Source organism: Pleurodeles waltl, chromosome 4_1 (genome assembly GCF_031143425.1).
Source record: "Pleurodeles waltl isolate 20211129_DDA chromosome 4_1, aPleWal1.hap1.20221129, whole genome shotgun sequence".
NCBI lineage: Eukaryota > Metazoa > Chordata > Amphibia > Caudata > Salamandridae > Pleurodeles > Pleurodeles waltl.
The window spans coordinates 831,500,848-831,514,829 of NC_090442.1; the positions used below are offsets into that span (position 1 = coordinate 831,500,848).

Here is a 13,982-nt window from a genome sequence, read left to right on the forward strand (position 1 = left end):
ACCCAGCTCTGGTGTTTCGTTGGATTCAGTTGAAGTTTTTTTATATGTGTTTTGCACCAGATAAACTGAGGCCACTACACCCTGTTAAGACAATACAAATTGCAACTTTGACTGCCATCAATTGTACAAAAATTCCACATATATGAATTATCCCACTAGTATAGATTTGTTGAAGGAGGTTCCTGAAAGTAAACGTATCCGTATTCTAAAATATTTCGTTGTAAATACTACAGTCCATGTGAACATTAATCTATAAATAACCTGTGAAAAAATAAAGAAAAATAAAAAGGTTTTGCACTTGAAATTCCCAAAACATATTGGTTTTACCCCAAGTGCAACTAAAATAATTAAAAATAATACATAAGTCTGTTCACCTTAAACATTTCATCCTAGGGCAGTCAGTAGCCACAAATCTATACTTATTACATTGTCTTATCACACCCATGCAGCCAGATTTCTTTTATGTTTTCTGGTTACTAGTGTAGGCCCTTCATCCAATTAAGTATTAGCTTTATTGTAAAGAGAATGCAAAATGCAGATATGTGCATTGGAGCCAAGTCCAGGTAAACTCAAATTGAAACCCTTTTCAGATGCCCAAGTCCTAAATGCATATATGTCTCTGTATTCATTTAATGAATGTAATGCTCTTAAGTAGTAGGATCTTGACTTGTCTGCGTAATATCTTTTCTAAATAGTTCTGCCAATTTTTCTTTGCTTTGAATTTAATTCAGCAAAAACTATGGATAGTGTCTCATTGTAATTCATAACCTGCAGCAAGGTTTAAGTAGATTTACTTGAGTTAATATCCTTCCTGATCTTAAATTTAAGATTCGAAGTCCAGCCTCATGGTCAAGTCGAAATGCAGTTCAGAAAGATAAAGGTAGGACTTATGACTGTACACAAATTTGTTCAAATGTAGACCTATTTCCAACTTACCATATCCAGCAAGGCTTATAGAGAGGCGATCAACCTTCTCTCCAGACCTTACTGTAAAATAACCTGCTTGGTAGAGCACACAATGATATCAAATCAGCCCATGGTACATAATCCATGATGACAGCAGTTCACAATGATTTTTCATCAGAAGTTGCAATAGGTATTTTTGCACCATTGATTGTTCTCGATTTGTCAGTAGCTTTTAACAAAGCCTTGAAGCCTAGATTGGAAAAACTAGAGAAGAACCATTAAGGCACAGATGCTGTCCTCGATCAAGTCCTTAATTCAAGAAATAGTTGAAATATTTTCGCTTTTTTCATCCTCGTATCAATTGCTGTCTTGTGGAGTACTTCAGGGGTCTTTGGTCTTAACCACATTTTTGTCACATGCATGTTTTTATGTATAAAGCGTCCCTGTTAAGAAGGAGTATCCTCTCTTCTAAGTCCATGCTTGACAGGTAACCCTTATTTAAGATTTGTTTGTCAGCCGATAGGTCATAATCTATTTTACCTTAAATTTGAGGGGGCTAGTTTTGTATGGTTGAACTGAAATAGAGCTTTGTTTAATGGTGGTGGAGTTGAGCCACTTTCTGGACTACTGGAATCCTCCTAAAAGAGCTTACCCTAAAACTGGTTAATTCACTCAAAATAGTTTTTGTGATTGATGCCTAGCTGACATTCATCTATCAAATCTCTGGAATGGTCATTTCAGAATTTTTCTGATCATGTTCTGTGGATAATTGTTAGCATTCTCACTTTTAGACATCGAGTTATAATTTCCCAGGTGGTACTCCTTTCCAGGGTCGACTTTCAAACAGTGTCCATTTTGCTTGCCCCAGATATCTACTTACCAAGCTGCAAAGTTTACACAATGTGACAGCCGTTTGTCAATGATGTGAATAGTTACCATGTATTTACCAACCCTTCGTACTCTCCCGTTTGCCAGTAAAGGGGAAGGTGTTCTTAAAGGTTGCTTGAGTGGTCCAAACCTTGGCCCATCTTTAAAAAAAAAAAAAAAAAAAAAGTGTACATTTTTCCTCACAAATGAGTATCTGTACTTAGCGGGCAAACGGGTAGAAATGATTCCTGAAGTGAAGACATGCAATTGTTACACAAAGCTTTTTTTTTTCCTGTGTAAGTAGCATGCCTCTAAAACTACCCTCCGGAGTTGCCCAGGATAAACCAACTTATCACTTCTATGGTCCTCGCTAATGTTCCTCTTCCCAGTCAGATTGTGGATATTATGCCACTTAATACGTTGGACATGTGTTCTCCTCAGCGCATTGAGGCCAATAGCGAACCTAGACCTTTAAAACATTTTGCATCATACACTTGTATGAGATACGCACATCTGAATGTAAACTCATTTCAGTCGGATGCTCTTTTCACTTATTGTGTTAGCTGGTAAAAAGAAAACGCTGATCAGTTTATGGGAAAACAGAAAAGAGATGGGGTCAAAGGGATTTAACAAATAGCGACCCCGTTTCCAAAACTAGACATGTATTTGTCATGACGTCCTCACAACTCGTTACAGATGAGACGGATAATATGAGCCCATTGCTCATTATATTCTAGTCGGTGTACGGATGTTCTGGTTCAACTAATGAAATCGTATCCTCAGGCAAGGTTTCATTTGAGACTTTCCTAATTGATTTCCAATGCATGAATAAGAGCTTTTAAAATGTCACTGACTTATATTCTTGAAGCCCCATGACGTCACTAGCACAGCAAAAAAATGATTAAACGAGGATCAGTTCTGCTCTCTTGTCTTAAGTTTGACCTCACCCCTAACAGGAGAGTTTTTTCTGATCATTTTAACCTGACATTGTTTTAGCGCTCTTTATACTTTGCCAGCAAGACACCCCGTTCAGCGGTTCACCAGGACTGTCTAGGGTGCAGAACAATCAGGCCGGAAAACTGTGTTGCACCTAACTGATCTTGAAATCGGTTATTGCGTGCTTTACGTTTACGTTTCTAAATGTCGTGTGTGTGTGTGTTTTTTGTTTTGTTTTTTGTTTTACCACCTGCTAGCACTTGTTTTAAGGTTTCAAGAACGGTGACGTGTCTTTTAATGACTGGCTGAAAGGAGCACATCAGGCGACCCTCTCAAGGACAGATACAGTGCCGGATACATGGACGCTTCGGAGGTCTACAGTCAGTCAGCTGGCCATTTGTTTGCATTTGAAACTATATTAGTGATCGTGCAGAGATGTATGTTTACCTATTCAGATGGGGGTACGGAAGCTAGGGCCTCTAATTTGATTCTAAGTGTAAAGTTAAAATATGTCTAAAGAGGCTCTCCACTCATACGGTGTATGTTAGTCAGAGCCTGGTATGTAAGCATGATAGCTCCTACTATAACACAGTGCCACATAACTTCAAAGGTTACCCTGACACAATGTAAAGGCGTCCATCACAGGCCACTAGACAAGTGGCTCTTCTTGCAGCCCTTATCTTGTTAGTGTTTCACGGATAATATCAGTGCAACTTTTTAAGCATATAGGATGGTGGGCTATACTGTGGCAAATCTTTTGTAATAGGATGCCCCTGACTAAGGAAGACACTGCTTCGCCTTTAGATATTATGAACGCATGGCTAAATCCCAGCACGAGATAAGCATGTGTCTCATTAGCTTACAGGCTTTTTTCTGATTATTTTTTTTCAAGTTTATAGTGCTTCTACAGTAGGATGTCAATACCACAGAGTTTGTCGCTAATGAAAGCAAAATGATGTTCCTAATGTGCAGTATCCTTTAGCAACTATTCGTAAACGTCATATTAAAAATGAGGTATTGCACCATTCATGTGTTTAAGGGGTGGTCTATTCAATTTTCTACTTAGCTGAAAAATAGCTTTTTGTACTTTGCTTTGCCCTCAAGTTAATGTTGAACATCTGTGTTCTCTGATGCTGACCTTGTTCTTTCCAATTCACAAAGCATATGGATATTTCATAGATCACTTGCAGAATCTGAGCCACCAACTGACTATGTAACAAAGTATGTTTAACTCCTGATTTTAGGATAGGTAGATTGAGAAAGCAAATAGCTGTCTCAACACGATGTTTGGTTATCTGCATACCTTCTGTTAAGGGGTGCAAAGTGTTGTATGATTGTCTCTGTGCCTACCTTTCCATAGGTTAGTGTGCTGTGTGGTCGTCTAAATAACTTAATTTCCCTGGTTCAGCTTGCTAAATGGTTGTCTGGAAGCCTTACATCCCCATGTTCGGTGTGCTGCATGGTTTTGCATCTGCATGCCTTAATTGTCCATGCTTTTTGTGGGTCAGCATGCTCTGTGGTTTCTGTACTGGTTGCTTGTGCTCTGTTGTTGTCTGCATTCCATTTGTTCGCTGAATCCAACTTGCTGCAATGTTCACTGTCCACTGCTTGAGGAGTGTTATGTTATATTGATTTGTATAGCGCACTGATTACCCAAGAGGGTATTTAGGTGCTTGGGCAGGTGTGTGGTGCCCAAAGTGCTTATACGATGAGCCAGGTCTTCATCTTCTTGTGGAACTCAAGTAGTGAGGAAGAGGCTCTGATTTGTTGAGGGAAATTGTTCCATGTCTTTGGTGCGATGTAAGAGAATGAGCAACCTCCAGTTTTGCATTTTAGGATGCACTTAATGTGTGCGAGTGAGGCAGAGCATAGGTGTCTTGTGGGTTGGTAAAAGTGAATGTGGCTGTTGGGTATTATAGTCATGTGTTGTTTATGGCTGTATGTGTGCGTGAGAAGTTTGAATTGGCTGTGCTTGTGAATGTAGACCCAGTTAAGCTTCCAGAGTTACTGCGTGGTGTGAGTGCGGTGTGGAAGGTTAAGTATGAGTCATGCAGCGGCGTTCTGGATGGTCTGTATAGGAGTTGTTTGGAGATTCCAGCATAAAGAGTTTTGCCGTAGTCCAGCTTGCTGGTGATGAGTACTAGTGTGACAATCAGTCTGGTGTTCTGAGGCAATCATTTGAAGATCTTTCACAGCATGTGAAGGATGTGGACGCAGGAGATGCACACTGCGTTGACTTGAGCCGTCGCTTGTCTCTAGGATGATCCTTTGATTTCTCGCATGGATTGTGGGTGTTGGTCCTAGCTCAGATTGCCACCAGGTGGAGTCCTATGGGGAGGTCTTGTTGCCGAAGACCAGTACTTTCGCTTGTCAGAATTAATGGGCAGGCAGTTGGTTTGCATCCAACCTGCTACCATGGTCATGCTATTGGTGTAGTTGATTCTGGTGGTGTTTGTCTTGTCCATCAGGGAGAGAATTAATTTGGTGTCATCGGAGTAGAAAACTACTGTGATGTCTTGTGAGTGGATTATTTTATTGAGCAGTCATGTATATGTTGAAAAGGGTGGGGCTGAGGGACAATCCCTGTGGTACTCAGCATATCAATCTCTTGCTCTCTGATGTGAAAGAAGGCAGCTTGACCCTTTGAGTTCTTCAGTAAGGAACATATCCATTTGAGAGTGGATCCTTATATGACAGTCTTGTGGAATCATCTGATGAGGGTGTTGTGGTAGACAGTGGTGAAGGCCACCACTGCTTCTCCTCGGTCCAGGATGATTTGAATGCCCTCTTTCCATGTGATTTGTGGTTGTCTGCATGTCCTCCTTACCCTCATTCTGCATGCTTTGATTGTCTGAATTTCTCTAGTTCCCTGGATTCCTTTATTTCCCTAGATTAACCACCTAGCGGGGTTTCTATATCCCCCTTGAATTTGTTTAGCAAACAGTATGGCTTTCTGTGTTGTTCCTTTTCACTGGCTCATTGTGCAGCATGGTTGCCTGCATGCATTTATTTGTTCTTCCCTGGTTCAATTGTGGGCGGAAAGCTGTTTGCAGGCCTTTATTTTACAGGATTCCCCTGTTTACTTTATAAAGTGATCCTTGCTTTCTACGAAATTACATCTGACAAAAAAATACTCATTTATGCTATAAGACAACAGTTCCCCACCCACGACTTGTGTGACTAAGTTCTCTTTCAAATTGCTTTTTTTAATGTTCTTTGCGAGCCTGCTTGATTTTGAAGGTGCGTGTACAGAAATACATTTTTTTACATACATAGGGCGTTCGTTCCCTGTGGTATCCCAGCACAAATGCTTATGTTGTGATGTGATCAAAAGTATACTGTGGTCATTGACTTGGAAGAAATTATTTTCTGAACCTGGGTGTATTTTTCACTCTTAATATGTGGGTCATTATTGGGTCGGTTTTGAATACTTAATGCTGAGGATGATTGCCACCCACTGTGTTCGTGTTGAAAGCTGCATGTAAGGGTCATGTCAAATGCTGATTATTATGCAGTTCTGGCCTGATTGTGCTTTATTATGCTTTTAGCTGCCATGGGGCTTTAACAATTAATATTTTGTAGATGTTACATTGCTTAAAGGGGATTCTGGAACTTGTTTTGATTTGAACGGGCTATTAGTGTATTTTTCAGAATGCATGATGGAGTTTATTTTGCCAAAAGACTCACTTTGGCTTTTTGAGGGGGGGTGAATTTACTTTTTTTGCGATCACTGGCCTAGTGAATGTGCCATATAGCCCCTAAAGCTAAGAGGGAAATGGGGGGGGGGTGAGGGGGGGGCTCACGTCCTGGACCCCAGTGCCACTGCATCTGCAGCACTAGTTATAACTAGGTCCCTGCTTTTGTGATGCCTAAGAGTACGACAGTCATTAAAATTAGCTTTGGTGGTGGTGACCTGCTGGTCTAAGACCAGAAGTGGCTGGAATAGTTTGTATCATCAGTCCCTGTGTTTATCTCCTGCATGTACATTGCATCTGTTACATTTGAACACTTAACATTTTCTACTATTGTTGAACAATCGTTCAACCATTTTTGGCAATACCATGTCAACCACTCAAGTATTTGTGAGGGATTCCACAGAATACATTGCGCTCGCACTCATACCCTAAACAGAGAGATTAGAGCTCAGCCGTGTGTAGCTGAGTACACAGTTTTTGCATTCCAAACGCCAGGTCTTTGATGAATTATTCACTTCAATGTGATTTGCGCTCCTGGTCGTGTATTGATGCGTGGGTGTTACTAGGCTACCCTGAGTCAGAAGCAATCTATTGCAAATATGAGCTTCATGGGAATATTGTGTGGCCGTGGCCAACGAGTGCTCTGTAGATTTCTGTGAACTGCTTGTACTGCATTCACGTTAGCCTGTTTAGTTTTTCAGTACAGTCAGTGTTGTTTTTTTCCCCACATGCAAGTAGCTTTCACCAGCGTACAAAGTGAGCAGCTCTGTAGATTCATACGTCATCCATACGAGGTGCAAAACACTAAGTGCAGGTTCTGGTGATAGTCGCAACTAGTGCATGCAGTTGTGTTTCTGCTGCATAATCGATAAAGGCTCAGTGACCCTTTATTCTTTCTAGGGTGATGTCATTCCTTGTTTGTCTTTTTACAAATTAAACCTCTTGGGACGTGCAATTTGTGCTCTATACTGAGGCCTATAAAATACATATATTTTTTTGGACCAATTAACTTATGGGATATGAGCCACCATAGAGCACCATTGAATAAGTAATGATAGATAAAAACTTTCAGTCCATGATAATGAAAACATAAGATGGTTGCTTTATTGAAATTATGTTTTCCTAGTAGTATGTGACATGGATCTCAAGAGCAGCCCACTTCCCAGCAGTGGTGGGGTTAGTTCTAGCTAGTTCTGGGCATACCTCATTACTTTTCTTGACGGAAGTAGATAGGTTAGTAAATCTGTTAAAAAATCATGTGTCTTATTTATCACAGTTTTTTCTCTGTTTACACCCCTAGAAGAGGTGTTTTGATGCTGATACTCCTGCTTGAAAAGGAGTACCAACCCCCTCTGCTATGTGGCCTTAGTAAATTGTATACCAGGATCCTCCTACTGTGAGACTGATGGTTGTTTTGGAGGTCTGTAATTTAAAGAAAATATGGAGATTGTTGTATATACTAATCCCTAGTATCTTTCCTTTAGTCTACTTACAGGATCTGGTTGTGTCCTCTTTATTGGAACATTGGAATTTGGGAGCTCCCTTTAAGACACTGCAGTGCTCTGGTCTTCTAGTGGCCAGTAGAAGACCGGAGCACCAACATTCCAATGTTTTTCTTCACAGCTGTTGCTGTGAACAAAGGCCTCACAGAGCCTGAGAGGATTTTAACCCACTCGGGATGCGTGGGGCCTTTGTTTTCGTAATAAGATCATTCTGCCCTATAGTGGCGGAATGTTTTTAATAGCCTTTTATATTTTATTAGCCTTGTTAAAGGCCCTCGCCTTTGGCTCTGGCCTTTAACGCTGGAGCGGACCTTTAATGGCCAGTATAGCCTGCTAGGGCGAGGTATAAGGCTTTAATAGTGTCACAAAAAAATATTTGCCCCAGATTCTACATGTGGCTCATTACTTTGGGTCCCTCCACTCAGAGATTATTGCATGAACCGAAATCCTATATTCCCTGACCCATGATATGGGATAGAGGATCTTATCATTCCTAATTAATAACGTGTTCTCAAAGTATGTAAGGTTTGGGAAAATATTGGTCTTTGCACAGGTTTCTCAACTTCTGCTATTGCTAAGGGAAAAGAGAAAAGTCCATAGCAGTGTCCGAACCATTTTTAAAGAAAACCGGAAAAGTTGGTGAAACATTAGTAACAACTGATGTCATTGACCAATCCAGGGCATGTCTCAGCTCACAAGTTGACATGAATCATTTAGGTGCTATTAAACAAACTAGACATATATTGTGGTATTGATGTCTACACAGTTATCACTGCTTTCAGTGAAACCCCATTTCCTCTTACACTGTCTCTCTGGGACTCCCAATGCCTTTTTCCACCCCCCCACCCCACCGGGGACACTGGGTTTTCCCACAATGTAGGTTGCAGCTGAATGTTAGTGCCAGTTAACATCTTCATTTTAGGTAGAACATCTAAGAAACACATTTCGCTATCACCCTTAAGTGTACATTTGGCAGAGCAAGGGGTTGCATTGATTAGAAAGCAGTATTTAGCAGAGCCTACAGATGAGCTCTCAATATTGACTTAATTAACAAGTGTATTTTTTTGGAGACCTATAAGTGTCTATTAACATGAAGTCGTGTCAGATGTGCAATAAAGCACAAGCTATTGAATACACGTTGCTTAAGCTATGCACATCTGTTATCTTTTATATTTGAAACTAAAAGTTCAATTAATTGGTAGCATATTATGTCAAAGTTAGATATTTCTGATAGTATGTATTAAGTGTGCCATGAGACCTTAGCCCAGCTTTGCATCCACAGGGCTCAGCGGTTTGTCATCAGTTATGTTTTTATTAGTGCTGCGAATTGGACTGCTTATGATGTGAATGGTGCACAAAAACAACAAGAAATTAGACATTATTACAAATTGAAATGTCGAAAGAAAAGTTATGTCACCTATTATAAATCACATGCATATTTCCACATTTTATGGTGTAGTTAGGCTTATACATTACTTAAAATGGCATCATCTTAAGATAAAGTGGTGTTAGCTTGCTTAGTACATTTGAAAAGGTTTCTCATATAATGTTATGCTGCAAGGAATCTGATAAGAGATGGCTTGCTATTGATGCCTGTATGTCGCTCGCCGCATTCCCTTTAAATATGTTTAGTGGTTATATTTAAAACCTGACTTTGACACAAACATGTCTACTGGTCGATCCAGAATAAATAATGTGAAGATCCTGGCCTGACACTTTGGCCCAGACATAAATTGTTTATCTGACCAAATCCAGAAGTTATTTTCGTTTGGGTATCAGTGATGATGTGAGATGTAACTCCGGCAGTCGGGGTCACTCTTTCCTATTTACTCAAAAAATTGGTGAAGATGCTTTGCTGAAGTTAGTTAGGAGAAGATGCTTCGCTGGAGTTAGTAGGCCGCAGTTTATTTTCCATTTTTTCACTCGCATGTAGTTATTATGCAAACATGAACTCGAATCAATTTACAAAATCATTAATAACGACTGTCCCCACAATAATCGTTGATTCTGCTCGATTTCTCTTTTGGTGGTGGTGGGGGCGGCAGTTTGCAGTGATCTAGGCTTAATTTACTACTACCTTTGCAACAGGACTTATGTCGGCCGAATTTGGGTCTCTACCAACCCCAGGCTAACTTCCGGCCTCCAATGACTCTCCGGTAGGGACAATCTTCGGTGTCGGTTGTGCGCCCTTGGTCTTGTGTGGGGGGGGGGGGGAGCTGACTGTCGTTATTATCGCCCACCTTGCTGTTGTGTGTCGCCTGCGACATATGCCAGCAGCCTGCCAAGGCTCAGGTGTAGGTGGGTGAGTCAGGGTGCAGCTAATGGAGTCGGGGCCTGTTGGCCTGATTTCCACCGGCCACAGCCTTTGGTTTTACCTTCCAGCCGCCCCCTTTTCGACTTTGGACGGTTCTGTTCACCCCATTCCCCACAGCCAGCCAGCACCCCCATAGGTAAGAAAGGAGGTTGGGCAGAACCAAAGCCCCGGTATGCCTCGGGTCCTGTGATTCCGCTTCCCTGTTTGGGCCCCTCTTCATGACGTGTACGCCAGTGCCAAACCTTCAAGCACCAGGTAATTATAGCAGGTGCATCTCTGAGTGAACTTTTTCCGAGGGTTAGCAGTCAGTGCGAGGGCGCGCCCATTTGCCCTTTTTTCTTCATGTTTGTCGCTGTTTTGCACGCAGTGTGCGCCCCGTTTTAAATCCTGGAGTGGGTTTAAGCAGCAGCGTAGAGGATTAGCGCGCCCTGCAAGTCAATCTGGTCCGGCCTGACCTCCGTGCCTCGAGCTGCCAGTGGTAGAGTTCAGGCTGCAGCCTCTGCCAGTGAAACCCGAGCAGGCGACGGGTCGACGTGTTCAGTGGGAGGGGCGCAGGGAGGAGAGACTGAGACGCCTCGACGGGGTGAAAGCTCCAGTTAGGCGAACCTGCTCGGTTTGTTTTCCCTTTCGAGCGTATTGTCTTAGTGTAAATTGTGCCCCCCCACCCCACGTCTGGCTGCTACACTGCTGGCGAACGCATGGCTGAGGGTGTTGCTCTCCCCACCAGAACACAGGAGAGCAGCCTGAACTTCCAGGCGCTGTGGATGGTGCGTTTGTGATTCCAGGCAGCGAGCGCTGGAGGCAAGTACGTTCCGCCGACAGCTTGTTGATTCTCGGGCACGGCGTGAGGCTGGCAGAGCTTGGCATCCTTGAAAGGCGAGGCTGGATTTTGAGTGTGTGCACTGCTCGCGGCAGCTGCCGGCGTGTTTATGGGACGCTAAAGTTTGTTTCGTTGGTGATCTGCATGCTGATGGGGTGAGCATGTGTGGTGTTTAACGAGGAGTTGTGTTTAGCGAATTCCCTAAATGGTGACATTGTTGTGTAGGGCACCTCATCGTTGCCGATTCCGGCGGACAGCGTCCGCACTAAGAGGCATTAGCCTGGCTGCTTTTAATTGGTGATACTTAAGCAGATACACTTAATTGGCATCAGGATGAGTGATATAGACCGTCAAATTTCAAGCTTTTCCCCATTTTGTGTACTTTTCAAAATTAAGACATTCGTTTCCTTGTTTATGTTAATCACTCGGCGGGGGAATTTGCTTACGACACTGGGGGTTTAGACGTGCAGTGGTATTCTACTTGCTTAGCGGGTGGGTGCCGTGTGTCAGTGTATTGAGCACGGCAATTGCTCTCACTTCTTGTTGGCTATTTCAAAGTACCTGGCACCGGTTTCAGATTTTAGTGAAGTATTCTACATATTTCAAGATGGCCTTGGGAGGATAATTTGAGGCTAACGTACAGCCATGAGTATGGTACCTGGGCTGCGTACCCTTTTCGAAAACTGTTAGGAACGTGAGACTGTAAAATGTGTCCTAATTCAGTGTTATGAATAATTCCGTGTTAAAGTTGAACACAGACTAATTCAAGGAAAATATAATGAAGGACTACAGATAAATGAGTTATGCAGGAATAAAACATCTTGTTTCATAAAACACTTACTTTAGCATATTTGCGTTTCCAAGCTCTGTAAATGGCAGATGTTACTTTTGCTAAATTCAGTGGTGTTCACTCTATGTGCTTCAGATCATTGTAGATGTCAGCCGCGATCATTAAACTATCTGAGCCAGCTTGCCTATTGTTTTATATTAGTTAGCGCACAAGGTCTATTACATCTTGTGTACATTTTTGTGTGGGGTTTTGCCCATCCGTAAACCTGGACTCGACACAGATAAGTGAGTCAAAGGGCTGCAGTGCTGTGTATTTTCAGTTTTGCCGACGCACCTGACTTTGGTATTCCAGTGGGACTGCAGCTTGCGCCTTTGACGTCTTTCAGAGCCATTAAGGCTGTCAGTATGAGTCTGCAGCTCCCCTCTAGGACTCCGCGTGACACAGGATGAGAGGGCGGAAGAGCGGGGCTTCCAGTATATATTTTTTGGCTGCATTGGTCTTTTTTCCCCGACACACTCGTGCTTCCTGCGTGTTTTGATGTCCACGTCAGCAGGAGCTTGCGAGGAGTGCGCCAAGTCGTATTTATCTCGCCAGCCGAGGTTTGGAAAAGCTTTTTACAGAAACGTACTTATTCCTGCGTGGGAGCGTGACTCAGTGTGTGCCTTGTTCCAACTGGCATTTACAGTGTTTTGCCCTTTTTATGTGAGGCGGTAGGCACAGTATTCAGAGGACTGTCCTTCAGGGAAATACTTATTTTACTGCGACTGCTATTCAAGCCCGAGTTGTTTCTTTAGTGGCCGTATACGGGTAGTTAATTAAATTCTCCACTTAAACCGTCTCCACCACAAAATCTACATAATAGAGAAATTAACCTGCTCAGGTGTACTCGTTTTCTTAAAGATGGACGATGGGAAGACTGATTAGGTCGTTCTGGGCTTCTAACCGATCCACCCAGTCTGTTCTGCAATGGAAGCTCAACCCACTGAGCTGTTTTATTGGCCCTGGTAGTTGAACTCTGTTTTGCCAGCCATCCTTAAGCGCTGCGGTAGACTCATCACCAGTGTCTGACCTGGGTGTCTTTTGTTTTGTACACCGAATGAAACAAACATTGACAAAGCCGAGCCAGGGCTAGCTTTATGTCCACACTAATTTACATATTTAAAACGTTTGGCAGACCGCTGCAGTGTCAAACCAGACTTAAAGCCCACTCTCTGCATATTTTAAAGAAATGATAACAATAGATTTGTAGAAAGCTGCGCCCTCGCATTGTGTATCAAAGCAGTTTGAGCCCCCCTTGTGAAATATGGAAGTTGATTGGGACAAGTGCCCAACAGAGAGGCGAATTTGCTCAACATATATAATTGAGTCCGGGTTGATTCAAATGATCAAGATATACTGTAACACCGCATCATGATATTGCTATCCTGGTCCTGCAAGTCCCGAGGGATTCTGTTATTGAGGGACAGCGACCTGAACGGAGACACCTGGGTCTAGCTGCGTACACAATCAGTACAAATTAGGAGCGTGCGCAAGATACCCAAACTCCTAAGAAATCACTGTGCAGCCTCAAGGTTTGTGGAAGTCTTGCTGTCTATAGCCTTCTCAGCTCTCTTGCACCGGACAGCATGCTTTATGGTGCTTTATGGAGCTCAGCCAGGACGTCCTACCCCACAGACTTATACACATAAAACACAGCATTGCAAACTCTGCTGCAACGGTTGAAATTAAGAAACAGTACTGCGGAAGTGAGCACAGATCAGACACGCCACCATGGCCATATTCTCTCAACGGGAAGTGGAACATTCTTCCTATTGCCAACATCTTTTGTTTACAATGATAGGATTTCTAACACAAAGTGAGTTGGCAACGCTGATGAATTTATATGTGGCATTTGTTTGTGTACTTGGCAGCTGCTAATAGTTGCTGAGGCAGACTGTAGTCCTCTTAAGCAGCGCGTTGAACATTGGCATTTATAAAATAGTTCATTCCGTCTTGATGCTTAACTTAAATGCACTTTGTTATAAAGGCCCTATGTCTATGATTTAAAAAAAAAATGTTTATGAATCGGTTAACTCTGAAAAGTCACCTCTTTAGACGGCGCTGATCCCGTATTAGAAACAATGGACTCTGGGAGAACATTTAGAATAGTTTA

The 13,982-nt window shown here is 42.4% G+C and overlaps 1 protein-coding gene across 3 annotated transcripts in view; it reads left to right on the top strand.

Moving 5' to 3' along the window:
- OSBPL8 (oxysterol binding protein like 8) overlaps positions 1 to 13,982 on the top strand; it is a 943,374-nt gene that overhangs the window by 546,565 nt on the left and 382,827 nt on the right. The window contains exon 1 of one of the 3 annotated variants that reach the window (XM_069229571.1): positions 10,782 to 11,021. The exons of 1 other annotated variant lie outside the window; for it this stretch is intronic. The gene's annotated coding sequence lies outside the window, so the exon portion shown is untranslated. Of the gene's footprint in view, positions 1 to 10,781; positions 11,026 to 13,982 lie in introns of those variants that run through there. One more of the 3 variants, XM_069229572.1, reaches the window with a different exon arrangement.